Source organism: Catharus ustulatus, chromosome 9 (assembly GCF_009819885.2).
Source record: "Catharus ustulatus isolate bCatUst1 chromosome 9, bCatUst1.pri.v2, whole genome shotgun sequence".
Lineage (NCBI taxonomy): Eukaryota > Metazoa > Chordata > Aves > Passeriformes > Turdidae > Catharus > Catharus ustulatus.
In genome coordinates this window covers 16,147,249-16,174,985 of record NC_046229.1, presented here as the reverse complement: position 1 = coordinate 16,174,985, position 27,737 = coordinate 16,147,249, and the positions used below count along the sequence as shown (strand labels likewise).

Below are 27,737 nucleotides of genomic sequence, written 5' to 3'. Positions count from 1 at the left end.
CGCCAGCGCCCGGCCACCAGTTGAGAAACTTGGCGGCGAGGGCTTGTCCCGGCTGTCCCCGAGGGCAGGCCCGCTCCGCCTGGGGGGCGATGTCCCTCGGAGCCCTTCCCGGCTGCTGGGCGCTTCCCCCGCCGCCGCGGCCCCACCGGGCCGGGGGACGCGCCGAGGGCAGGCACGGCCGCAGCAGCCGCCGCTTGCCGCCTTCGTGGCGCCCCCCGCGGCCGCGGCCGGCCCCGGTGCCCGCACCCCGTCCTGGGGTCCCGCGCCGGGGCGGGCGGAGGCGGTGACGGGCCGTGCCCGGCTCGCCCTGCGGGCCGAGGGGCCGTGTCGAGCCGCCCGCTGTCACACGTTCCCGCGGGAGTGCGCTGCGGGACTCAGGCAGGCACGGCCCGCGGTGGCCGCCCCAGTGCAGCTTTCGGTGGGTTAAGCAGCCGCAGTTGGCGGCGCTGCTCGTCAGCAGGGCAGACAGCTGCATTTCTGAGGGAGAAGCCCGGGGATGACGGCAAATCGGAAGAAGTAATGTTTAGTGGGGACGCTTAAAACTGAAAAGCCCACTATGTATTAACGGCACGCCTGTGAGGCCTAAGTGCAGCACACAGGATAAGCACAGCCGCGAATCGCTGGAACACAGCCCCGGAATAACAAAGTGCTCCTGAGGGCGGGCGCTGGTGCCCGGCACAGGGGACACACGCGCCTCTGTCACCCCGCGCTCCGCTCGCAGCCGCGGAGCCCCCTCATTCCCGGGCACGTTCCCGGGATCTGTTAAGGGACAGAAAAACTTCCTAACAGGAGTTTCTCGATTCCAGACCGCTGACGTAAGCAGCAGCCAATGCAGCGCTGGCCGGACGGCAGCAGCGCTGGGGCCGCGCTCGCCGTGCGCCGCGGGCAGGGCGGGGCGGGGCGGGGCGGGGCGGGCGCGGTGCCCCGCAGGTACACGGAGCTCTGCCCGGGAGCGCTTCCGAACGAGCGAGCGCCCGGCGCAGGAATGCTGCCCGGCCGCCCGCGGACAGCCTGGCGCGGAGCCCGCTCCGGCAGTCGCAGCCCAGGTGTGCTTTAACCACATCGCCACCTGTGGGTCTCCCGCAGCCCTGCAGCCCGGCCTGCGCTGGGCGCCGAGCCGTGTGCCAGCAACCATTTAGAACTGGCAGGAAAATACCCGAGAGAGATGTACGCGGGAAAACGTGACATAGCGAAGACACATTTTGCTTCTAAATTTATGGGAAATAAAATATCGACATCTGAATGGCACCATAGGTGTGGTTTAAACACGGGAGAAAATTCCATTTCTGTGTTTCTCCATAGACTGGGTTACGTTCAGAGTCTGCTTAAAGTGGATTTGGAAGCTCATGGAGAGCTTCCACAGGGAAAAGGGAGAGGTCCAGTGTTACGTGGTTTTTTTTTTTTTTTTAGCATAGGTCTATGAAATATATCATCTGGATGTAATCTCCATGTACATATTACATTTAAACATACTCAGCAGTTTTAGATTTGTTATGTAGGATCTGGTACAATTTAAAATACATAAAGCAACAAGGCATGCTACAAATAATCAACAATCACTGATATTTTAGCTCTCTGACAGTTAAGAGCACAAGAACAGAGCAAATGCCAAGCTAAAATAAAATCTACATTGTCTAATTATCTAAGCTTGTAATGGCTGGAAGCTACCAAATTCAGACTCTGGGAGAGCCATTAGGACCTCTCCTTATTGGAAAAGATATTCTACCAAGAAACTCTGCCATAGGCACTAAAATGTTTACTAGTCTTAAAAATGAGAGTGATACAAAAAAACAGGAATTACCTTCTCAAGGAGCAGAGTTTTAAACGGCTTAATGATGTCTTCCAAATAGCATTACAACGTTCATATCTTTTTCTGAAATCTGATCATCACTAATTTTTGTGATTAATTTTAACAGAGCAAACCTTAACTGAGAGCATTTTGCAGAGCAATATTTTTCTAATTTTTCTTTTGTGCAGCATCTGCTGTTGCTGTGCTGTCATCTTCGTTATGTTTTTCATTGTCTATGTGCCATAATGTAATTAGTTAGTTCAACATCATCTGTGCTATTAGATGAGATGTTTCTATGGTAAGTTAACATAGTTCTGTGTAATTGGTAGATTTCAGCAGTAGGCATGAATGTATCCATCAACTTTAGGTCGATTTGAGTCCACAAGATTTAAATTTACTTGGCATACGTTATCCTAGAAGACTGTTAATTTTGGCTGAATGGATAAAAAACACAATGCAGAAGAAAATCTGGCTGCTTATATTGCAGTACTGTTGGAGTCAGGGAAGGGAAAGCATAAAATTGCTGGCTTAGTAGTTGCAATCTGAATGTCTGGAAAATGTTACAGCCTGAGATCCAAATCATTCTTAAACCTAGATGTGCCCCTAAGATATCAGGTAGTCCAGAATTCATCTAGGTTATCGCTCCATTCAGGAAAGGAGTCTTGGTTCTCTCCCTAAATACTGTGTTCCTATGGGACCTCTGGGTTCTCCCCCTGAATACTGCATACCTAGGGACTGTCTTTTCCTTTTCTCATTAGAGAGAATTTTTGAGGCTGCTGCTTTGAGTTCCTCCATGTGGCACTTTGCTAATCCACGTGTTTTGCAACCTACACCTTTTGAACAAACAAACTTCTAAAACAAACCCTCTGACCTGTCTCTCCAGAAACAGTGATGAAAAATCAACAGCCATTCCTTAAAGTAATGCATCCTTTTACTCACATAGGATCTTCTGGTTCAGGCCTCAATCAATTTAAAAATGTGACTGGATCAAGTACTTAAGTTGGATATCCAGTGATATGGCGGAGTCACATCCTGGCAGAAGCTGGGAAGAATCCTGGATGGCTTCACTCTCAGCATTCTTTTCTAAGCAGTAGACAGTGCTGTTTGTCCAAAAGAGTAAGATAAGTTACATTTAGAAATATGTGTATAGATTTTGACTTGCTTATAAATATATGAGTAACTTTATTTACAGGAACCCAGAAGCATGGGAGGTAATTAGTAAGCACAGTTTGCTTAGGTAAGGGCTTGCAAGACCCTTTTATCATCACTGTATCTATAACCTAGGACAGGAGCCAAATAATATAAATGTCAGTAATTACAGATATATATTTATATTAACAATAAAGTCCACTTTTGGAAGAGCTAAGGCTGTACTTGTAATGACGTCATATGTTTGAAATTACTTTCACCGATTTGTCCTGTGCACTTTTCTGTCAGGAGAAATTGATACATTGCCACAAGCCATCAGTAGCAGCAAGTCCTGCAAGTGGGTTCTGTGACTACAGGCAAAGATATCAGACTTTGAAATTATATGTAATTCTTGTTTAGAATTAAAATTCTTGAAAGGCCTCTAGATTATGTGTACATAATAACAAATTCATTACATTAAAAAAATGTATTTTTTTTATTCCACAGTCTATAGGCATTTTTTAGGCAAATCAATTAACATTAATTTGCTACTCTTAAATATGTACTGATAATTGATTTTTGTGATGACATATCTGTAGTGATATTTTGTCTCAAATATGAATATTTTTATGATTCATATGTCTCCATCTTTAATAGGGAAAAAATCCTTTGACAAATACCTAATCTAAACTCATCTGGAACTTACCCTGTGGGGTAAAAAAATGTTTTCTTCACAGATACTTGTATAGGACTGGCATTAATATCTTGCCTCTATTCACTAGTCACCTTAACAAATGGGAGGGAGGGACAGCACAATTTGGTGCTGTTTGGAAGGCCCAAATTAGAGATAAAAATAGCCACTGATCTACTTTAAATTTACAGTACAAAAAAGATCAACTGGAATGGAATTACAAAAATAAAAATCTAATTCAATCAGCTGACCAAAATGCACTTACCTAATGCAGAGGTAGATGTTGATAATAGTATCATTTATGCAATGTGTTGCAATGAAAAATGAAAACTTAACTCTAGCCTGAATTATCTAATTAATTAGCCAAGTAAGTTTAAATATGCAGGAAAAAATTAGTATACTATCCCTAAGTGAATAAATAGCACATTTAATATTTTTTCATGGTGTTGTCCACACAAAATACCTTTATAATTGCATTGAAATTATTTTCAAAGATGTGTGTCCAGTAGCAAATCCTGTGTAATTAGAATATCTGTCTGAGTGTATCCAGGAAATGAATTATTTACATGTAGCTCATTGCAATGGAGGAGTATGTCTGATACCTTTATGAAGTTCCCATGATCTCTGAACAATGCTGTGAAGTACAGAAAGGTCCATGACCAATGTTTTCTGCCTATTTTGCACCTATCCACAGAGAAGTCCTCTGTGGTACCTGGCTTGGGCTGTAGTGAACCAGTGGAGGAGCATTTGCTGAAGGTGTTTTCTCTGTAGGTCTTCAGGGGACATTCTCAACCTAGAACTTCATAGGGTGCTGTTGTATGATACATCACTCATGGGAAGGCACAGCTAATCCATCTAGATGTTTGTGGTGACTGGTTCTGGTGGAAATTTGACAGTGGGTGTTGTTTCAGAAAGCTGAGAGAAAGCAAGGTATAGGCTGAGCACTGAAATACACACATCACACAGAATCCCTGTTGAAGTTGTCTTTTTAATTTAAGGGCTACCAGAAATGGCATGAGAAAATGGAGGGTTACAAAAATGAGGAAGAAGAGCAGCCTGGTGACTTGTGTCTGGCAGAAAAGCCTCTATCGTATTTGATTTGAAATTTACATAGATGCCAGGAGTTATGACACAACTGTCACTCTAAGTTCACTTAACTGGACATGAAACAATAATGGCAAACAATCAGAATGACAGTTCTTCTACTCTGCACTGAGGTTGTTCGTATCTCAATTCTGCAACGTTTCTTCTGTTCACTCCGCCAGACAAATGTGTTTCTGTTATTATGATTTCTCTGTTTGGCTCGGTGCAGCATTGCTAAAAGCAAGAGGGAGAGTTTCTAAGCTTTCTATTTAGTTTTTCAGCCATGCCATTTATCAAAAAAATAGTTTCTTAGTAACAGTTTTTAACATTAACTCTTTAACAGTTACCTTCCTGATGTAATCCATTAATTAAAAACACTGTATTGCATAAGAATATGACATTATTTGTCATATAAAAATATAGCTTTCTACTCTTAGGTTGTTTTTCATAACTGCAGGGACTACAATACTCCATGACCATAACTCTTTTTATCATTCTACTATGATTCAGTAGCTTTTGCTGTCTTATAAACAATCTTACAATTAAGAGCTAATGTTAATGGAATAGATTGTTGTCATAGGATAATGGTTTCCTGCTGCTAGATAAATGCTGTGGCAATGCTAGGACATTTATTGAAAGTAATAGTGAAGACAAAGCTAAGAGATTTATTTTTAAAGCAGGTGCCACAGATCCAGTGACACCATTCTGTTAAAATTGTTTTATTTCTATTTCACTAAGAGACTGATGAAGATGGAAGCATTTTGCCTGATGTATGCAAGTGCAGCAAAGTGACAGTGCCTCATTTCACTGAAACTGAATAAGCTGCATTGCACTTGGCTTGGGAAGAGATTTATTGTGTGACTCATCCAATCAGAAAACAGTTTATCCATTAACTACGGCTTTAAAATATGTTGTGTTTCCGTGAACAAGATGGGGCTTGATGCTTTCTTTCACAGAAACAGTTATACAGGGTTCACAGAAGAGGAGGAAAGTGGGGCCCTTCGGTGCTTGTTCCACCAGTCATTCCAGAGGGCCCCCGCTTTCCTCTGTGCTGCAGGGATGGCAGGCTGGGGAGAGTGAACCTGTCTACAGTGTGTTCCCCTCCTCCTAAATCCATGGGTCCTTGTCTCCCTTCTGCATTGGAGGGTGTTGTCTCAGTGTTAGCAAAACAGAAATGGCAGCACTGTTCTTACCAGCACTGCTGTGCAGAGGGTGCACAAGGAAGTTTTTGTGTAGTCTAGTGTTTTCTTTGTCTTTGCATTCACAGGATCTCGAAGTTTTGGAAAATGGGCCTTCTTCCTTTTCCATGACTTTCAAAATTTCTCACCCTGAGTTCTCCAACAGAGAACTGTGAAAAGCAGAGCTTGTAGAGCTTCGTAGACCCTCCATCTGCTCTTGTGGAATTGTAATGAAACACCTTGATTGCCCCAAATATACAGCTCCTACAAAACTGGAGTCAGTTGTCAGGAAGTACATGAGATCCATTCAATTCAATGAGCTTTCTCTGGACAGATATGCCCTAATTGCCTGACTTAGGCTTCAACAAATCCTTTGTCTTTTCTTTTGAACTGTGGAGCAGCTATTCCAAGTGGCAGTGCTGTAGCTATGACAGCTTTAGGATATTCCACAAATAATAAAAAACATGATCCCTTCCTACAAACTCTGATCATTCTGAAGCATCTTTAAAGTTGTGTTGTAAAACAGTATAATGACTTTATATAACCATAAAGTCCCTGCTAGGGTTTCCTTAAGAAACAAACTAATTTTATGATTAAGGCCCATGGACCTTGACATCAAACCAGCAATTCACTGCTGCAAGGACTTACTCTCTGTAGCTGCTCAAAGCACAGTTCTGAATTAACTTCTAAGACCAGAGCTTGAAGGCAGTAAACAACTTTAACCTTTTCTTGACCGCAGACACATCTCACAAACAGGAGTTCAGTAAATACAAAAATTTCACTTTAACCTATGTGCAGATATTCTGCGAACTAATTCATTCTTCCATTTCTGAGTTTTAAGAAAATGTTTATACTAACAAGTGGGCAAGTGTTACAGTACTTGTTCAAAAGGGCCATCAGGTAAGGTTATTCCTAGCCCCTTACGAAGGGTGAGAGAACATCACAGAGACAGACAGAAAAAGGAGAGAACTGCAATTGTGACAGAATTAACCCTTGCAGCTGTGAGGTCTGTTGGCTCATCTGCAGAGCACACAGTGCAGAGCTCCAGCAAATATATATTCTTCCAACTAAATCTCCATAGCACCTGACCTTCTGCTTGTGCCTTCTGGTATCAATCTCCTATCTGAAGTTTAGGATTCATAGGAATGATCTAGGAGATGGAGAATTTCCACATCCTTAAGTCATTGGAGTCATTTACATAAGTACCTTTGAGGATGTGACTGTCAGCATTGTAAAGCCTTATGATTTTATTAATGTGTTTGGTGTACTTGTTTAAAGTCACAACTCTGGAATCATGATCTAAATACAAATCTATTTTCAACTTTTTTTTGTAGGATTTTTGAGTCTTCCTAGTTAGGCAAAACATTAGTTCTTGAAGAAGAACCAGAGACAAATGAAAATAATTTGTTTCCATTTAGTATTTTATTTCAAAAGTTATTCTCCATTTGATCTAATAAATAGTGAGGAGTCATGACATGAATTTTTGGGATTGCCAGTACAGTAATCAAATGTCCTATCATCACATACTGAATCTGCCCAAGAAATCCTCAATTCAAGGAATTTTTAAACCTGTTTTGTTGATAGGTTACTCCACCTCACATGGGAGTGCACACAATCAATCAGTATTTCATTTCCATACCCCATACTGCTCCCCCAAGAGAGGCAGTATTCCCCATGTCAGTTATCCTATCATAAGGCAGATCCCCAGCCTCTTGCAGCTCTTTGAACTAAGGCAGCCGTGTATATCCCACCTGGATCTGGCCCAGATGCTTTATTTCTATTGCATGAGATGATTAATTATGTGGTTTCTTTCTGTTTGTCTGATAGAAGCTGAGGTAAGAGAATGATGGTTGCTTAGTGCACTGTTATTAAAAAGCTGCTTTTGATAGCCCTGAACAGGCTTGAGCTGTGTGCTACAACTAATCATAAAGCTGCTTGCTTGGAAATGTAATGCTTGTTAATACTACACTGTACTTTTATAAGTAAACGAAATTTTGATTGGCTAGAGTTTAACTATAATCAGTAATTAAGGGTCAGCCATCCAGTAAACTCATTAGTTTACACCAATTACATTTGGTATAGTAACTAATGATTTCAGGGATCAAGCCATTTATTTCTAGGCTTTCAAAGTATAATTATTGTGTAAATCAGATAGAGTGTAAATCTTTTCCATACGTTTTGGTTGGTAATTGAGAAATAAAATGGTTTCCAAATGTATTCTCTGTCCAGTTTTTGTTCTGCAGTAGATCTCTCTGGGGACTCTTTAAAGTATATGGAAAAGGTGATGTCAACAGAAGTGTGCGCTGGGCAAACTGAAACAGGATTAATTAATAGAGATGAAAGAGAAAAGCCAGCCCCTTGCAAATCATGGTCCAGGTCTCAACTTGGACATCACACCTTAAAATGACAGTTTACAATCTTAAGCATGAGTCACACAGATTGACAAGTATTCAAAATAGAAGAGAATTAAAAGTCCTTTATGTTTAATGTATAAAGGCCTTTCCAATATGCAGTCTTTAAGATGGTGTAATCTCTGGAGCATTTTGCTTTGAAGTTTAATATGTAGCTCCTCACATCCACAGAACATTTTCAACACGTTAAACAAATTAGTCTCTGGTTACAGAAGTTTTTAGATATTTACAAGTTGCCGTTTAACTAAATTTAATATGTGCCAGCGAAGTTGCTCTTGCACTTGTTCATTTAGAAAAATGCACTTTTGGAATGATTAATAAATAAACCAGCTTTTCCTATGCCTTCAACTTTGGTGTTTATTTGAAAGCAATCTACTTTAAAAAGACATTAATATCCCTAGAATTATTATTAGAATAATTGCTTTTACTCTTCTTGGAACACACATTTTTTCTCATTTCCCTTCAGCTCAGACAGCTTTTGACTCAGATATAAACTTCCTATTATTATTCCCCACTCCCCACCCCAAAAATGAAGAATAGGAATTATACACTTTTCACTAAGGAATAATTAATTTCTCTCAAGTATTAGAACAGAGAATTGTAGAATGACTTTGAATGGTAGTCTCTAAGGAATAGCATTGTTTGTTCTCTTCAGTCTTTAATGAGCTTTAGTAAATGGCCAGGAAAAATTACCTTCTTTCTGTAATATGAGAGAAGCGAAGAATGAAGGAAGCTATAGAATCCTGAGGAGAAAGGGAGCAGCCACACGCACACACACACACACACACACACACCCCCTGTACCACATCACTTCCAATGGTTAGTGCTCTTCTTTGGAACTGAGAAATAGAGCTCTAGTTTTCCATTACAGTTAAAACATACAATCTCCCTAATATTTTTGTAGGAGAGAAAATTCCTGGATGTCTCCCACACACTGACAGGATCTGGCTTATGTTGGGGGACAACTGCCTATAGCTGAGATCTGGAAGTCATTCTGGCTTTCTCTGTTTTGGCATTGATTTTGTATTTTAAGACTCTTTAGTCTATTTTTATTGTATTTCCACCTTTAAAAGCAATTTGCCTTATAGTGCTCCAGCATGCTGCCCTGTCTTTTAATAGAATTCTTTTCCCTCCACCACATATTTGCTGCCACTCCTGTCCAGAATGGTAACACTGGCAGGTGTTTGTTTCAGCTACAACTACAAACCTGCACCATGAATAATAGAGTATGTTCAGGAACACATTGCCTTCCCTCCCCTCCAGTCTCCACACATGTCCTCACCACTCAGTCCCATGGTGCTGAGGCAGCTCCATGGCTGCTCTGAGGTATGAGGGAGCTCACCCATGGCAGCCAAACGAGATCAGCACAATTTTATAAGGATCTTGTTGAGCAGGGTCTTTCTCCAGTCCATCCTGTTGGAGCTGTTCCAGTTTGTATGGAATAATTAAATGGATTAAATTGATTGTTCTGTGTGCTTGCTCTCAAAGCACTACTGAGAGCAAAAAACCTAGGGTTTGCTACTGTCTTCCAGGGAATACCTCCATACTTGGTTTTAAGTATTGACTGGGGCAGGTCCTGGTTTCCCCACCCAGGTGAGTGTCCCCACTACAAGACTGAAAAGTCAAGCTCAAGCTTTCCCACTCAGGTCACTCTCCTCACAGAAGAGTTGATAATCTCGGGTAGGGTGCAAATTCAGGGGGCAAGAGATTCTAGTTCAAATTGCCTCAGGCAGAGCCTAAATACAAGTCTCCCGTATCCTGGCTAAACTGCACCAGCCAGGAGATTGAACCACAAAGCTCAGGAGAGGAAGATGGGCACAGGAGCAAGGAGGAGAGACGTGCAAAAGGCGACAGTGCTGTCATTATTATTCTGTGAGAAAAATCTGGCACAGGTGTGCAGTTCCTAGAAAGCGGCAGAGCAAGCGCGGTAAGTCGGTAAAGCAACACACGGTGTTACAACACCTCCGTCTGATTGTGGCTTTGGATCGTGGGAGGTGCTCTCATGGCAGACATCAGATTGCTGACTAGAGCTCAGGGTCACGAGGGATGTGAAGAGAGATGATGAAAGTGGGGAGAGCTGCCTGGACCCATCCCAGACGTTCAGGGAAAAGATAAAAGTAAAAAGCTGCTGCCAAAGTAAAAATAATTTCTATCACAGGCTCTCTCTTCAGTGCAATTGTTGGAGAAGAATAAATGGAGAAAGATGGTTGAAAGACAGATAGGAGACGAGTGAGAATGGGACCAGTAAGTGAGGCAGAAATGTTGGAAAGAAGACAAAGAGGAAGAAACATCAGAGAGCAACAGGAAGATTGGACAAAGAAAATGGAAAAAAGCATTACTTACCAAGACACTTCACCTCTCATTGCCTCGATCTTCTGGCAATAAAATAATAACAGTAAGAGAATCACAGAGCATTTCGGTGACTTTGAAGTCCATAAATATTTAGGAGACATTTAAGTGTCCTGTTGATTTGGATTATGTTAAAAAGAGACCAGGAAAATTTAAGAGAATGTTTTGACAAGTCTAAATCAGGGCTATCAGGAAGAAAAAAAGAACAGGACTTACATGCTTAATTTTGTATGTGTAACTGAGTATTAAAATCTACACCCAAGAACACTTATGCTTCTTAACAGCAGAAAAAATTGGGCCTTTTTCAGACCAGAAAGAGCACATGGTTTAAGGCATGCAGCCATTCTTTCTTCAGTAACAACCCACTGTAACTCCTATAATTTATTTCTCCCAAGATTCATTTGAACATCTGCAGTATCATTATTTGAGTTTGTTATACTATTAGCTTTAAAATTTTATAAGCCATACAGTAGGATAGGTGACAAGTTGAAAAGTTAAGGAGGGTTAATTTAAAAGTTTTAAAGCAAAGCTATTTTTGACTTATATAAGTAAAAAAGCATCTGAATCCAAACCTCCATGGTTACATTGAAGTAACTCAGAAACTGCTGAAAGGATTTTCTTCGAACTTCACTCAAGACAAATCCCTCTGGGCTAAGACCAAGCATGAGAATTTAACTCAAAAGGTGATTGTTGTCTGAAGGGAGTTTTCTTTTTCCTTTACCCCCCCACTCTCTTTTTGCTTGTTTTGTTTTCAGTGTCCTGAAAAAAAATAAACAGCACTAAAAAAAAGTGAGGGTCTGGAGTACAACTGATTCATGTCCATTTTATCATTATAATAAGAAAAATGCTGTGTGTAAACTACCTTTTCATTAAAAGCAGACCTCCTGCTTTGCCTTCAGCCATTCTAGCAGTCTTGGTACCCACCTCTGGTGAGCATTTGATAATGCTGTAACTGGTGGCTGAACAGAGAAGTATCAAGCTGTACTCTCAGCCCCATCTGCAGCTCCTCTGCATGCCTCAGCAGCTCTGAGCAGCTCTAATACTGCCCTAAATGGACAACTGAGGATTCTCCCTAACAGGAAGTCTTCAGAGAGCAGACAATCAGCAGCTCTGCAGCACTCCTCCCTTTGCTTCCCCATCCCCAGTTCATGGGAGGTGAAGCATGCTCTGTACCTGCACACTGACCTAAACCATGTCTTCATTTCTTGCTGGTCCAAGATTTGGAAGGCATGGAAGGCAGTTGGCAGTCAGGCTTTTCTCACTCTGTTAACTTGGGGCATTTGGCACTGTCATTCAGTCTCCCCCTTTCCAGTTGCAACCAAGGCGCTCGCTGCCTACTTGTGTGGCTAAAGGAACCCCTGTAAAGGAAAAACCTGAACAACAAAATTTCTATTTTCTTCTTCAAAGGCCTTGAAGTCAGTCGTCTTTCATAGCAGCATCATGGGTCCTGGATTTAAAAAAAAAAAAAAAAAAAGAAAGGCAGTGGAATTTTTTTCTCCTGTTCAACTCTCTCCCACATTTTGGTTTCTACAAATTGTCCCAGGGCAGACAAGAGCCTTTCCCTCCCCCTTCTACCAGACTTGTTTCTGATTCTCTGGCAGCACATCCCAGTTACTCACTCGTTTGTTTGTTTTTCCACTTGCAACTTTTGCCCCCTCCAAAGAGCTGGCTTGCCCAGGGAAATTACAGTAACTTATTTCATTTCACATGCATTCAGAAAGGCATTTTAATGGTTTCTTTTCATTTAGAGCAGCATCCACATTTGGAAATTGTGAAAAACTGAAGGGCAAGATTTAGAATGTATTTGCTACAATAATTCACCACATTTAACCCAGGCAACTCAGATATATGCAGAATCAGCTTCCCTTGCCTATCTTCTATATACATGACCTGGATTCAAAGCAGCTTTGGGCAAGGGCTAACTCGTTGTTTGTGGCCCTAACACAACGTGGCAATACTGTAACACCTAGGGATTTATTTCAAGAGATCCTGATTTTGGAATCAAAACACATGTTTCCTGACTGCTAACACTGAACAGTGGGAAATATAGCTGAAATGGGCACATAGACATGCATCAGGAATCCATAGTCTTAGATTCAGTTCTTTGTTTTAATTTTGGGGAAGTCTACTGTGGCAAAACAGAGAGGCCTCAGAGTGGATATCAGGATATGGTAGCCTGCAGAGGGATAAGAAGCTCCTGGAAGCTTGCAGCTGTACTACCCTACAGGCACAGGCAAGTTTTGGCAAATGTTGGAAAAAACAGAGAACCTTAAAAAAAACCCCAAAACCACAATATTTAAGCAATCAGAACACTTTTCTATTCATAAATGTCCCATCTACTCTCCACCACGAAATTCTGGGTATCATTTTTCAGTCAGCAATTGGCATTCAGCACTTTTAGCTGTCTGCTGCTATCTCATTCATACAGCTTTTTCATTGCAGGTCAATATTATCTGACTAGGTTCAGATTAAATCTTAATACACCGTTCATCTGAAAAACACCAACTCCAAGCACATTGAAAAATTGCAAACATAAACAGTATAGTTTCCATGGATGAGGATGTATTAAAATGTATTCCAAAGGGAAGAGTAGCAGGAGAAAGAGGAATGTGAAGTTATGATTACAGAAGAGAATGCCCTTTTTCAGCTGGGATTTTATGTAAGAGCGAGAACGAATGTGGCAAAGAGAAGAACGGTCTGTCTCCTCACTGCTGCTTCTCCAGCAAAGATGATTTTCACATCAGCCATGGTAAAATTAGACAGAGGAATAGCAGATCTGAATATTGTATGGGAAGATGTGAAATGAGGAAGAGTTCAGTGCAGTTCAAGGATGGCAAAGCATAATGAAGGCAAATGGAAAGTAAGAGCTGAAACTGGAAGAGATGAACTGAAGGAGCCTAATATGAAGACCCAAGTTTAATTAATAAAGACAGGCAGAGCAAGCTGAACAGAGAAGACTCATTTAAAATGTCAAAATATATCTTTAGTTCTGGCAGCTAAAGTAAAAATAAAGGCAACATATGTAGAAAAAACATGGAAGCTGAGGGGTGCAAGACTGGGTTCAAGGACGGGAGTGCTGTGAAAACCTGAGACTATAGGAAAGCTCCTCTGGGACATGACAGCGCTGTTTCTAGCGCTCACTGCTGTCTTCCAAGAACCCAGCATACTGCTCCATTAGCAAAAGGGATCCCAAATCACCTAATCTGTTTAAGTTAAGGCAGCCAGATCATTTCACCTGGTGATGAACATGGATATGAGCTAACCAGGCTGGCTTTACTTGTCGTTCATTAGGGAATGTTTGCTTGGCCTCTTCTGATGGCAGAGATATAGGGAGGGACCAGGGCAAGCAGCAAAATGTGGTGTGGTTTTCAGCTAGTAAAGGGTGTCTAAAGGCACTGGTGAAGATATCTGTTTGGTCTAGGTGAACACATGGACATGAAGACTGGAGCCAATACAATTTTAAGGTTGAATAAAACTCAAGGAAAGAGCTATCATCAGCAATACAGAGAGCAAGAAAATGTCATATTTCTACATCTCACTGATATGAGTATGGAACACTTGCATCAAGTGAATTGGTAGAGTTCAGAAGCACACCAAAACCAGAGCTTCCATACCAATAATTTACTTGTATTATCCAGAGAGGTTCTGTTCTCCAAGGTAGGTAGATCATGGGAAGTTTGTTTCACTTCAGCTATTGCTACAACAGTTCAAAGAGAGAGAGAACAAGAATTTTGGTTCTAAAAATGGGGAGATTTTAGAAACTTTATAATAACATATTAAACTGAAACATGGAAATATTCTCAGTAGTCACCCTTGTGTTGCTCCCTATAATTATAGCCGAGAATCACAAATACATATTCTGCTGAGAGGCCATCTTTTCTGTATTTTTAGGGAGTCTGAGGCTCTAAAACCTTTGCCATTAACTTTATATCTATCTTCTATGTTATTATTTATACTGAGGCCCTCAGTATCTGACTCAGTAGGCCTTATGTTGTTTAGTTTTCCACCATTTATCTCCTTATTTTGGCTGCCTGTCATTCACATTTCTTCAAAGTTCAGCTGAAACCAGTAGTTCATGTTACTGGTACTTTGCATTGCAAAAATTAAGCACCAGAATTTGCAATCCAAGTCATTCACAGAACATTCTTATACAGCACATAATTTGCCAACAGCTAAATTAATCTTGCTTCACAATGTGAGACTGTGTACATGTGGTTTCTGATACAAAAGGCTCCAGTGAAATCAACAGTATAGGCATCATATTAACTCAGAACCAGCTTCTTCAGGTCCATGAAGCTTAGTTATGTGCCTGATAATTTAGAACTCAAAGGTAAGCAAGAATCTCAGCTCTCCTTTTTAAACAGTGTGAAGTTTCAATCCAATTTACGGTGTGTAGATGAAAACATAAATCAGTAGCTGGTCTCCACTGCACATACTAATTTAATGAGCTGGGGCTTTGACCACATGTGTATACACACTCTGGGAACCTGGAGACCTTTCCCTCTATACTGCATTACGTTTGGATGCATGCCAAGTAAATATGTGTAAGCTGAAGGGAATGGGGAAAGGCAGCCTGGCCCACCAGTCAGCATCAGGGTCTAAAACAAGGGTACAAGACACAAGTCAGGGGTCAAGCACCATCCATAACCTCCAACTGATGACCAGTTGACGATAGTCAAGAGCTGCTGCAAGTAGCACCAGAGCCTAGACAGCAGCCCCAAAACATATCACAGGACAATGTCTAGGGTCACCACAGCTCAGCTGGAAAAGGCTGGATCCAGGACAGCACAGAAGATCTGGAAGAAAGTTCCAAGAAGAGGATGACACAAAGGTTTCCTCAGACCCACACTTTGGCTTGTTGCCTAGGATACTACAAAACAAAGAACTTTGTGGTTTTTTTCCTAGTAGGCTTCAAAAAAGGTGTGTAGTGACAACTCTGTCAGAATGCAAAATGAGGTTTATAATAAAAAGATAGAGGATAAATATTCACGCACAGCCACCAAGTCTGCCTTGGCACTATTCACATTGTGTGACTTTTGTTGACCTGACAAGACTGTGACCTGAAACACAGACTCCAAGACAGCAGTGTCTCCTCAACTCCTGTCTCCTCTCTGTCTTGTCCCAAAGACCATTGACCCAGAGGGATGAAGCCTTGGATTTATCATTCTCAGACCTCCATGCATCTGAGTCCATTCACAAACAGCTCCCTCCTGCAGTACTAGTCTAAACCAATTCTTTTCACACATTTACCCAGGCAACAACTCATCCAGTCCCAAGCTGTTGTTTCAGATGTGCAAAAGAGTGAAAATAGACTTCTCTGAGGAGATGTTCCTGAGCAGATAATCTTAAAAACATGAGTACCAATGTCAGGTTTCTTTGGCTTCACAGAGAAAGTCAAGGTAAAGCTGGGAAAAAGCAGAATAAAGGCAATGGATATGGGTACAGCATGGAAAATCAAAATGCTGCTGGAACATCAATTCATCATACAAAAGCAGAGATTGCAAGGCACATTCAGATAGGGCTACGGTACTGGTCACCTCTGGTTATGGTTATACTCCTCTCTCCACCACAAGAAAAATGAAATCCATTATCAGATTTTTGCTTAGCTGTCAAAGGAAAAACAAAATTATATTAACCATCTCTGAGAATCTGAACAATAGATTTAGTAATTTATGCCTGAAATTAATTTAAAAGCATGTTTATCTTAGCTTATCAAATCACACTTATTAAAAGGAAAAAATTAGAAATTCTGTGACATAAGAACAAGCTACACTGGGAATGAAATGTCAGGACATCCCCAGCCTGTGGGATGGGATGGCCATCTGCTATCACCATCTAGGAAACCTTCTTTTGGTGGAAAGTTTCCTTGCAGCCTCTGTTAGAGCAACTGAGTTTGGCTCTTATTGCTCTGGTTCTACCCAAAACTTTGGTTCAGAGTGCCTCAAATCGAGGCCTTGCTGAGGACCCAAGCTCACTGCCCTCTAAAGGGGGTAGTCCTCTACACTGGGGTCTCTTGGTAGAGTCATGCTGAAATCAAAATTACTTTGAATCCCTCCTGCCAGCTCCTAAACCATAGTACAAATAATAGTTGTCTAGAAAACACACACAGGTTTTCTGCCTCGAAGAAAAGCCAGCAGAAACAATTTGATTATATTCCTCTCTTAGCTACATGAGAGTGTAATTTATTTTTGCATATTTTCATATGCAAAGTCACACTGGACTCAACAGTGCAAGTATCCCCTTCATTCTGTTGGTGTTTGGTTTCTTATTAGAAATGTTATCAGAAGGTAAACACAATGCACAGAAAGGTTTGCTGCAAAGTAATGAGGTTTCAATACCATACCACATCATGTCGACAATGCAGAAATATTTTAACAGGTTAAAATATTTTTGGTAATTACAAAGAAACAGAAAGAAAAAGCATTCCCCTTAAGCTGACAACATACATTTTATACAGAAAGAGACAAGATATGAGACCATGAAAATTGTACAGACACAAATATTTGAGATGTAACTGAGAGGCAGAAAAATATATTAAAATGATAGTTGATTGAGCAACATGGAAAAAATTGTCTCAGCAGGAAAAAACAGATTTTTACAGGTCTCTGAGAAAGCAGAACAGGCACTGTGACCATACATAACACTTTCACCTGAAATTTTACAGCCACTTCTAGATATTGATGACTGTCTCTTTTGATAGAGCTATTGTTGGCTTTTTTTTTTTTTTTTTTTTTTTTAACAGATAGAGAAACCAGCTTTCCAGAATGACTAAGAGACTTTACTAAGGTCAAACAGTAAGTCAGGGACAAAGACAGAAGCAGACTAGTTCTTCCCAATCTTATTCTCAATCTACTCCATTAACAGATCGTACAACCATGAAAAACGATCTCTTCCCTGTGAAAAGGTAGGTTTTGCAAGGAAGATAACAAGTTCCACCCGTCTCTCCAGCTGATACTAGCAATAGTGAAAATTTCATTCTGCAGAAAATCTGCCGATGCAGCACTTGTAAAAAACCTCCAAATTCATGTGCAGATCACAAACTGCCGGAGCGCTTTCAACAGCTGCAGCTACCGCACACTTGCAGAGAGTCATTTGAACTCATCAGATCTGACTCTGGGACAGACAGCAAAGCCCAGATGGCTGGGCTGTACACAAAGCCCTCCAGCCTCACGTGGGATGAGGCACAGCGTGGTTGGGGCCCTGCAGATTTCTGGGCGCCAGGTTACGATGGGAGAGCCCAGTGCAGCCCCGCTGCCCACAGTGCTGCTAAATGGGGGATGCCGACAGGACACACACACGTGCAAGCATTTAAATACTTGTTACTGGGGACTACACGAAAGCCTGCAATAGACATTTTGCCTTGGGATGTTTTCACTGTTCTATTGCAAAAAAAAGCAATAAAAATATGTGCTAGTCTGAGGGCTCTTTCTCTGCTTAACCAGCCCCTTTATTACTGCCCAGCTTCTCTCAATACATACCCCTTCTCCTAACAAGCCTGCACTGCTCCAAAGGGCAAAGCTCATATCTCACGCAGGGGTTCTTGACACACACTTTTTCACGTGCCCAACTTCACTATGGGTCACACTGGGATGGATTTGAGGGTGGCTGTCCACAGGCCTGTACAAAGCTGGCTCCTTCAGCCAGCTCAGGTAACAGACCTCAAGGCCAGTGTGGCCCCACAGGATGAGGAGAGGTGTGCCAGCCCTGCACAGGGTGAGGAGAGGTGTGCCAGCCCTGCATCCAGCCCTGCATCCAGCCCTGCCTGAGGTGCTGGGAGCACCCACAGCAGAAGGGTTTTCAGCAGCGCCGGCCATCCACATCCCCGGCAGAAACCAGCTGGAGGAAGCTTGGAAAGCCCAGCCTTTTTATTCTCCAGAATTAAGACTTTGATTAGCTGCTGGCATAAGACCAAAACTCCATCTGAAATGCTTTAGACAACCCATCTGCACTGGGTTTGGGAGTCTGAGGAGCGCATGCTGTGGCCCGCTCCTCACCCGTGCCAGGCGAAAGCAAGGGGGAAAGCAGGGAGCGAGGAGCTGCCTGGGGAGGAGCGCCCAGGGCAGAGGGAGCGCCCTCAGCCCCGCAGCCGGGCCGCACACCCGCCTCAGGCCGCGGGGCCTGGCCCCCCCTCCATGGCCACCCTGGGGGCCGCAGCGCAGCCACCCCCGTGCTTGGGGGGAGCCTGGGCTCCGCTCCTCCTGCGCCCCACCATGGCTGGGGGTCCTTCCCTCCGCTTGCCTTCCCACACCCCTGGGTCCTTCATGATAAATTCCATAATCATTCAGCTCTTACTACCGACACCAAAATACATCGCTCAGAGCGAGTTAGCCGAGATTCATTCGAATAAGACATCTAGTAGGCACATGTACTTTATTAGCCTCTTACACCAATAGTTTTAATTAGGTACATATTTCACAACTCTGAAGCTGCTCGAGTGAAGGGCTCCTTTTATCTCTTTTATTTACAATAACAAGCTATCAAACAAATACCACCATAATTAAACTCAGATGAAAAAAAAAATTAAATTTTCACTCATGGTGACCTACTCAAGCCTTAGGTTTGGTAAAGTTTGGATTTTCAATTGATGAAGGAAACGGCGTGCAGCCGGACAGGGCGCCTTGGCTGCAGCCCTGCCTCCATGTCACCTTCAGGTGGGGAGGAGAGCGCTGCCTCGGATAGAGACCGCGGGGATGAGAAAAGTGATTAAAATCCAGAACCCTGCTAAATTATTAATGAGGAATTTAAATGATGTTATAAAAGAGGGAAATACAGGCGAAAACGTTACACATTCATGGAATTTTTACTCATGCATAATAATAAGTTGAAAACACTTTAGTTATAATGCTTCCGAAATTGCAGGGCGGGCAGGGGGGTGGGCGCGATGCGTTTGTCGGGCCCGCCCGCCCTCACGGCACTCGGCGAGCAAGGGCGCCACCTGGCGGACGCTGCGGCGAACGGCGCGCGGGCCTGGCGGTGGCGGGGGGCGGTGATGGCGGGGGGAGCCTGGCGGTGGCGGGGGCGGCGATGGCGGGGGCGGCCATGGCGGGGCCGCCGCGGAGGGCTCTGCCCCGGCCCCGGGGTTCGGGCCGCCGTCGCGGGGCGCAGCGGACGTGCCCGCGGCAGTCCCGCTGGCGGGCGGTACCGCCGCGTTGGCACCCCGCGTTATTTGCTCGCTTTCTCACCTGCGGCGCAGACAGGTTTTCACTTCACAGGTGTTGGCAGAGCCCGCCTGCTTGGGGAGAGCGGCTTGTCTGCATACATTTAACCTCCCTGTCAGCCTCTGGGCCTAATGCTGCCTATGCTGTAAATAAATAAATAAACACAATATTGCCGGGAATAGGCGTATGCGAGGAGCCCCTCCTGCCCCCTGCATACCCGGAGCCCACCTGCGCCGGGGCTGCCTGAGCCCGCCAGCCCCGCCGGGGACTGCGGACACCTGTCCCAAACCTCAGCCAGCGCCTCCTTGGGAGCAACAGCTGCAGCTGGGATATGGACAACAAAAGGTTTCCCCCCGGCAAAGCTGCAAGTGGCATGTACCCCACAGAGCTGTGTTTTTGTCAGATGTCTGTATAGGCGTTTCACCACCTGTATAGGCGTTTCACCACACTCCCCATCCCCAAGTGCAGTTTGTCTCACCTGAAGAGTCACATGACACTTGAGAGCCGCATCTTTAAAGACCTATTTAAGGTTTTACACAATTAGACAGGCATTTGTAACACCTACCACAAGTCCCAGTCATCATTTTCGTCTTCCTTGGCAGGGGAAGAAAACTGCAAGCTCACAAAACTGGTACACAACCTTAGCCACAAAATCTCTCTGACCTGCATGTCCCTCTGGATTAATTCCTTGGGGACATCCTGTACTTCCAGGTGCCTTTCAGTCTGATCAAGCTGGTTTTGGTAGCTCTGCAAAGCAGAGAGCCACCAGCTGATTATAGTGGAAGCAAATAAGGCAAGAACAATCCCAGGCCATTCTGGGCTCTGAGGTCTATACAAATCCTGGAAGTCCTGCTGAATGCTAACTGGCAGCGAGCACCAATTACTGAGTAATGGGCTCTCCACATGCCCCTTTACTTAATAAGTAGACACAGTCTGCACTCACTTTTGGAGCTCAGTTGTCTCTGGTTGTAACACCAAGTGAATGCTTTGCAGAGGGCCAATCTCACACTGACTAAAGCTCAGATCGTTAAAGCAAAGTTTCAACCAAAAGAAACTGCCATGCTCTTCCCAATTGGAGCAGATGAAATAAAGGCTCTTGGACACAGTTCCTACGTAGGAGCCTGCCAGAGCCTAAAAATTGCAACATGCTGTGACTCTAAAACAAATGTGTCATGAAGAGATACCTAGGCTAATTCTGAGGGAGTTAAATTTGCCTGGACTAAACTCTTCATTAGTACAGTGTTATTTCCACCAGTGCTCCAGCCACTTGTGGTCCCGTAGCCCATGTCACTGCACAGAGTGCATTCGCTATTGTGAGCCATGGATGGCAGCCAGGGTCCCTCTGGGCAAAGCAATGACATTCAGACCTGAAAAAAATTTGTGCTTTCTTTCCTCCCTTGCTTCCTATGAAATCTCAATTGACCAAATTCTCATCATTCCTTTGTCTGGACAACGCTATGTAAAATTTTTGCTGAATTTTGGGCACTATGGTCCCTTCACAGTTTCTGTCACAGGACAGCCCTGACTTTAGCTAGATGGAGATGCAAACCATGAGGTTTCAATGAATGCTCAAGCACCACATTTTCTCCCTAGATCTTCAAAGGAACATGCTGAAGAGAAGATAAGAAGATCTCTGTGAAATAATGGTGCAAAAAGAAGTTCCTGCGAAATAATCCCAAAGCATCTGAGATAGTTTCCACAAAGAAAGCAGCAGGGACTCCTAAAACACAGTTTGTATACATCCTTATTAGGAATGTGACACCATTACTATCACAGCTAACACTATGAAAGGCTGCTGAAATGTTCAAAGGAACTTTGGCAGGTTTATTTTTCTCTTTGGGAAACAAAAGTTATCACTAAAGGCCTTATAAAAGGTAAGAAACTTTGACAGCTTTGAGTCTCTGCAGGCAGCAATTACATGCAAAAGGTTGCCCCCAGTTTCTATCCCTTAGCTGTCTTACATTTTTGACACTGAAAGGAGGGTGTTTGTAGTCAAGTAGTTAGCATCATGTTATTGTTTAATGAAACCATCTGCATAAGTGTAATGCCATGGCTGAGACTTTTTTGCATGTAAGCAAGTCAGTGAATTCAGAACCATGGTTTTGCAGCAGCCACGATTTTCACCCCATGTATTATGGACTATGTGACAGGATATATTATAGACAAGAAGCCATCTCTGTGTGTGCAGAAATGAGAAACCAGCCACTGCACTGAAGCCCAGCTGAAGTTTTAGGTGTTCTGAAAGACACATTCAATTCCAACTTCATGGATTTATCACCACACATTTAATTGATGTGGCCATTTTTATATGAAATTAGTTTAGTCTTAATTTTGTATATAATGTGCAACACAGTGAGGTAATGATGACTGTCCCATGCACTTCTTTTAGTTCTGTGCCATGATGTCCTGTTAAATGTAGTTGCCAGGATGGACTTTTCTTTGGTTTTAATTCTGAAGTGCATACATGAGTTGGAAATAGAACCCACTGACAGCACTAGCTCATTGTGTGAACCAGGCAGCCAATACAGATGTGGAACTCCATATTCATGCCTCAGCATGGGTATCTCTTCAGTATCACACCTGCAGGTATTTATATGATCACACACTGAAATAAATGCAGCATGTGTGGGTGTGTAGAACTGCACCTGTACGTATAATGAGACATTCAAAGAAATACACCAAGTTTTGTTGCAATCCCACTTGACAACATTCTTGTCCATTTTGCATGTTCTGTGTTCTCTAACCTTACCCCTGCTGCTGCTGCTAAATCTTTTTCTGGTCTGGACAGGACTGTCCTATGTACCCACCTGCCTCACCCGTCCCAGGGGAAAAAATCCTCTTACTTTATCACTTCCTCACTGATTTCTAAAGACTAAATTCCGTGAACCATCTGCCTATCCAGCTTCTGCTGAGCTTGAAGTAGGTGGAAATGAAACTGGGCACAGAAAGCAATTTCCACACCCTTTGGGTCGGCTTATTTGCCTGCTTCATAAAGATGATGTGGGCTTTTCCTATAGGGCAGCTACTGACTGGCAAGTCCTGCTCTGGGACAGAAATATTACCTCTCTTGGGACTGGTTTTGAGAGCCCTCTTTCAGACAGTGAAAGGACACAAACCTAAAACCTCATGGGATTTATATAGTGTAGAGTCCAGTATTTAGTATAGTAAAAATATTATTACATCAAAGAGCACAAGGAACACTGACATTGTTCTCCCATTTGTCAGAGGAAGAAACTAAGCCAAGGTATCCAAGTTACCTGCCCAAGAAAGCATCAATTAGGCTAAATGTTGGAACATCCCTTCTTACATGGAATTTCAAGTTGTGAAGTAATTTAAATCTCCTTAAGGATGAACATGTGCCTGCCAGAAAGGTTAGACATCACATCATTGGTGGTAACTTAGACTACAAGAGAAAACACGAAGAAAATGAAACCATTATTGCTATGCAGAAGTTCTGAAGCCACTGGACAGTGACTTAGGAATATTTGGACATTGTATTGTAGTTCCATTGCACCGTAGAGACTTGAAGTCTGTGTATCTGTATATATTTTAGGGAAACAGGAATATTAAAAAATATAAGCTGCTCCTTAATACTTCACAGGCAGACTCTGCATTTCCTAATGGCAAGTGTAGGAGAAAGTGCTACTTACTCTTTAGGCTAAGGGACTGTGTGTAGAGGAACAAATTCACCTCTGATTTTTTTGCCTCATAACTGGCTTGCTCAATCAATCAATCAATCAATCAATCAATCAATCAATCATTCCATGCCTTAGTTGACACATCTATATCACAGATAAACTCTCAAAGTTTATCTGTATTTCCTTTTTCCAAAAGGGAGGGCCCATCTTTGCCCAGTCACAGATTTTGTTTTCCCTTCCCTTCTGACAGATGCTTTGGTGAAAGAGAGATTTGTTTTATGACATTTACTGTGTTTGTTGTGCTGACATCACAGAGTCAACAAGAACAAGTATTTATACTTCTATTATGCCTTCATTGAACTGAACAAGGTGTTCAACAGGACATTTTAATTATAATCCCACTTCTAACAGCATGAGTAAAGGTGTTTAAAAAACACAATCAAGCATGAAATAGAACAGTAAACATGCCATTTCAATTACAAAATTATGTATAAGCACATCCTTGCACAGCATAACATTTGAAGACTGCAAGAGATGCTAAAAACCTCACTGAAACCCTGGGAGGTTTTGTACACAGGATTGAAGGAGCCAAAATACTCCTTCCTCACTCCTTTTTAAATTCACACTGAATATTTGACTCCAGAGAGAAATGCATAAAGCACCAAACTGACAAATTTTTATAGAGATTTCGATGGAGAAAAAGTAGCCTTGAGCTTTTTTTCCCCATTGCACTGTCACGTCAGACACCTTTTCTGTTTGCAGAGCTCTTTTTCACTTCCCAGCCCAACAGTGCTAGAATTGAAAAGCAAATGTCCTTTCAGATCCTAGCACTGTTATCTAGCCCACCTACCTGTACCAGTAAAATGCTCTCCAGCAGGAATGTAACAGAGGAAATACTATTTCATGTTTATAGTTAACGTGTGACCCACCAGAAACTTCTGGACATCTGTGCACAGGAGGACACTGGGCTGCCCTGCAAAGTGCTGTAAATCCCCCAGGCTGCCACCGATGTGCTGTGACTTCACCTAGTCCCTGGCTCAGGAAACTGATGCAATACATTGTTTTACAGTGGATGTTCGGGGAGCTTTGTTTCCAAAGCTGCACCCTGGAAACAGCTGGGAAGCTGCCTTCAGGTTGCTCAGACACTCACTCCAGGAGCTTCTGAGTGAGTATATATGATGTTCAGTTTGGCAAATTCCACCTTCTCTTCAGTGAATCAGCACACACAGCTTAAAATAATATGACCAGGTTGTCACAGAAATCTGACAGCTGTGACAGGCTGCTGAAACTCAGATCTTTTCAGCATTCTAAACAAAAGAGGATGTTGGTGATTCTAGTGGCTAGGGCTGGGGACAGGACAGGTAGGCCAGTACTGTCCAGTGTCTTGGGGTGACCAAGACACCGTGTGGAGACAAGTGTGCAGAAAAAGGGCTGCCGAGGTGGGAAGATAAAGGGTAGGGGCAGTTTGCCACTTTCTGCAGCCAGATGAGGATGTGGACACTGCTGGGTGCGACTTCCCCCTGTCCTTCAGGTAAACTCCTCTCTCCAAAGCAGCAGAACAATGCCCTCCTGTTTCTCTACACAGCTCCAGTGAGGAGAAAATTGGAACAACTTGCATTTCTGCCGTGCAGATTAGACTTAAACCAATGCTGTATGCATTAAGCTCACAAAGACATCTGGAAATCATAATGTGAAATCTGGTGCTATCTCATGATCTGGACTATTATCTTTTCCACAAACTGTACTGTTCTGTTTAATAGACTATGTGATTGTCCATGGTATAGAGTCTTCTAAAAATTTGACCTGAAAATTACTCCATTATTGTAATTTGATATTATTAACTTTCTCAAAAATTTTATGGTCATTTAAATGACCCCATAAATACAATCAATAATTAGGTGAGGTATGTAAGTATCAATATTTAATAAGCTGACAAATATATATGTAAAAGCATTTAGTTGACAAGAAACTGTATGGCCATCCTTAGGTATTTAATAGCACAGACAGCATTAAAAGTTTGACTGTCATCCCTTTTTTGAAATACAATTTGTTATTCTTTCACTAGCTGTTCAGAACTGAAGGAAAAACTCAGCGTATTTTTTCCATTTCTGGAAGAACCTGTCTTTCTTAAAATGCCAGAGCACCTCATTAGTGGAAGCCTTGGTTAGCTTGTAGATAGCTGGCAGAGGTGTTTTGTTGTGCTTGTTTCCACTTCATTTTTCTCCACTATTATGAGTAAGTAGAAGTAAAAGCACTGTTTTCATTGCCTTTAATGGGAGCAGAATCTGCTTTTACTTCATGGCTATTTTCCATTCTTCTCCTGGCACTACACAGAAATGCATGTGAGGTGAGGTGCAGTAGAGAGGTGACTTGGCGGTGAGGGTTCCAAAAGCCAACACTAAATGCAGATAACATATTTTTTACTAGTTATGCACATCTACAGGCCCTGACAGAAATTGAAGAGAAACCCTATATGGAGAAGTCATTAACCAAGATTTAAAATTGGGAAATACAGGAAATGTGGAGTAACCTAGCTCACATTTATCATCTCTCTACTTAAAGCAAATCAGAAAATGAGGCAAAACTGTGAAGTTCATTAATACTAGAAGAAATGAACATGAGACCTACCTGGTTCCTGAAGCTTCTCCTTGAATGTACCATTTTTGTTAGAGCTGTTGTGCTGCTTCTTCTCTCTTTCAGAACAGCTGGAGCCAATTCAGGTCCTCCCCAGCTTATGGATAAATTGAGTTCCAAATCTACAACAGAATAAACACACAGAAAATTTTAAATAATTTTCTCACCACCAGATATAACTCAGGGCGTAATTATAAATTGGGATCATAACTAGTTTGTTCTGAATAGTCATGAAAGGTAAGGATGCGTGGGAAGGAAAATATCTCATTGATGAAGAGAATATAATTATCAGGGTCAGTTTTAGAAAGCCATATGTTTTATCTATACATTCAACACAGAAACAAGCATGAAGCTTGTCATTTGAAAGGTCAGATTTTAAATTGAAGCCATTGTTCAAACATCTTCCCTTGCAATGAGAAGCAGAAACAGCTTAGGCAAAGTAATCTAAGTCTTCCCTTTCTGGCTCTCTTGTGCTCGAGGGAGCTGGATTCAAGAGGAGTCTCAGGGCTGGTCTATCTGTGCCTGCTTCCCGTCCAGGGCATGCCCAAAGGATGAAACCTGTGTAGGATGAGTTCCTGACCATTGCTGCTGGGCATTGCTGAGCCTGGTCCATGGGTCACCGTGTAGTGCTGCAGGGCTTGGCACCTGGAGCACCAGCCGAGCCCACAGATGGGGACAGGGTGAAGAGTGGTGACATCAGCTCATCAGCAAGCCCAAGAGGTGTCAAGACCTTGCAGGCACAAAGGCAGAGAGGAGTGGAAAGCAATTAGCTGAGAGATGATACAACTGCTCTGCAGAGCACAGCCACAACGGGAGCTGTAATCACAGAGGAAAGAGAGTGTCTGTCTGAAACACTATTTCTGCTTTTTTTGTGTAAATATAGGAACTATGACTTCATGTCTCGCACTTCGAGAGATGTACTCTTGGGCTTGTTTTCTTCCATATCAGAGCTCTACGAAATCCAAAATGTGTCTCTCTATTTCAGTTCTGGCTGGAGGTTAATCTCTAGAAACAAGTAATGTAACATTTCCATCTATCTTTTCTACTCTTTTGGCAGTTTTAATTATACTAATATGCTATGACAATTTAAACAAGACACATCTCAGCTTCTGGCCTGCTCTGTAATGGTTCAGCTGCTACATGTGCTCCAGCATATTTTGCTCAGACAGGCTGCTGCTGGAGGCAAGGGGGAGGCAGAATAGTGCCCTTCTGTCATGAGAGGTTTCATTGCACTGATCATTGTATGTTTGACAGATTCTTTGTCAATGTCAAGTGTCTTTTGTGGTTAAGACCAGTAAAGCTAAAACAAAAGGTCTCCTAGATATTAGATATATAGTGACAGTACTGAATTCACTTGGAGGCAGTAATTTTTTGTCAGCCTATGAAAAGAAAAATGGAGCTAATGGGAAAACAAAAGGAAGATGCTGGCATGCCTTTTTAGCTATTTTTGTTTATGTCAGACATTGTGATTGACATCTGGCCCAGAACACCCCTTCAACCATTGAGCCTGGTGTCATGAAATAGAACAAAGAGAAATCGCCAGCCAAGGAAACACCATTGGCTCAGAAAGCACTGCTTTTTGTTTATTTTCTTTTAAGTGCTTCATTTTCAGTAATCAGTATTGTTACACAAAAGTAGTTCACTCACATGCACCTCCCAATTACTACTTGGACTTTTA

The 27,737-nt window shown here is 42.6% G+C and overlaps 1 long non-coding RNA gene across 2 annotated transcripts in view; it reads right to left on the bottom strand.

Annotated features, from left to right (window-relative positions):
- Positions 1-1,057: 1,057 nt before the first annotated feature.
- Positions 1,058-27,737, bottom strand: part of LOC117000445 — an 86,364-nt gene continuing 59,684 nt past the window's right edge. Inside the window, exons 4-5 of one of the 2 annotated variants that reach the window (XR_004418765.1) lie at positions 26,054-26,181; positions 1,058-2,889 (exon numbers count right to left, since the gene is read on the bottom strand). This is a non-coding gene — a long non-coding RNA (uncharacterized LOC117000445). Of the gene's footprint in view, positions 2,890-7,276; positions 12,077-26,053; positions 26,182-27,737 lie in introns of those variants that run through there. The other variant, XR_004418764.1, reaches the window with a different exon arrangement.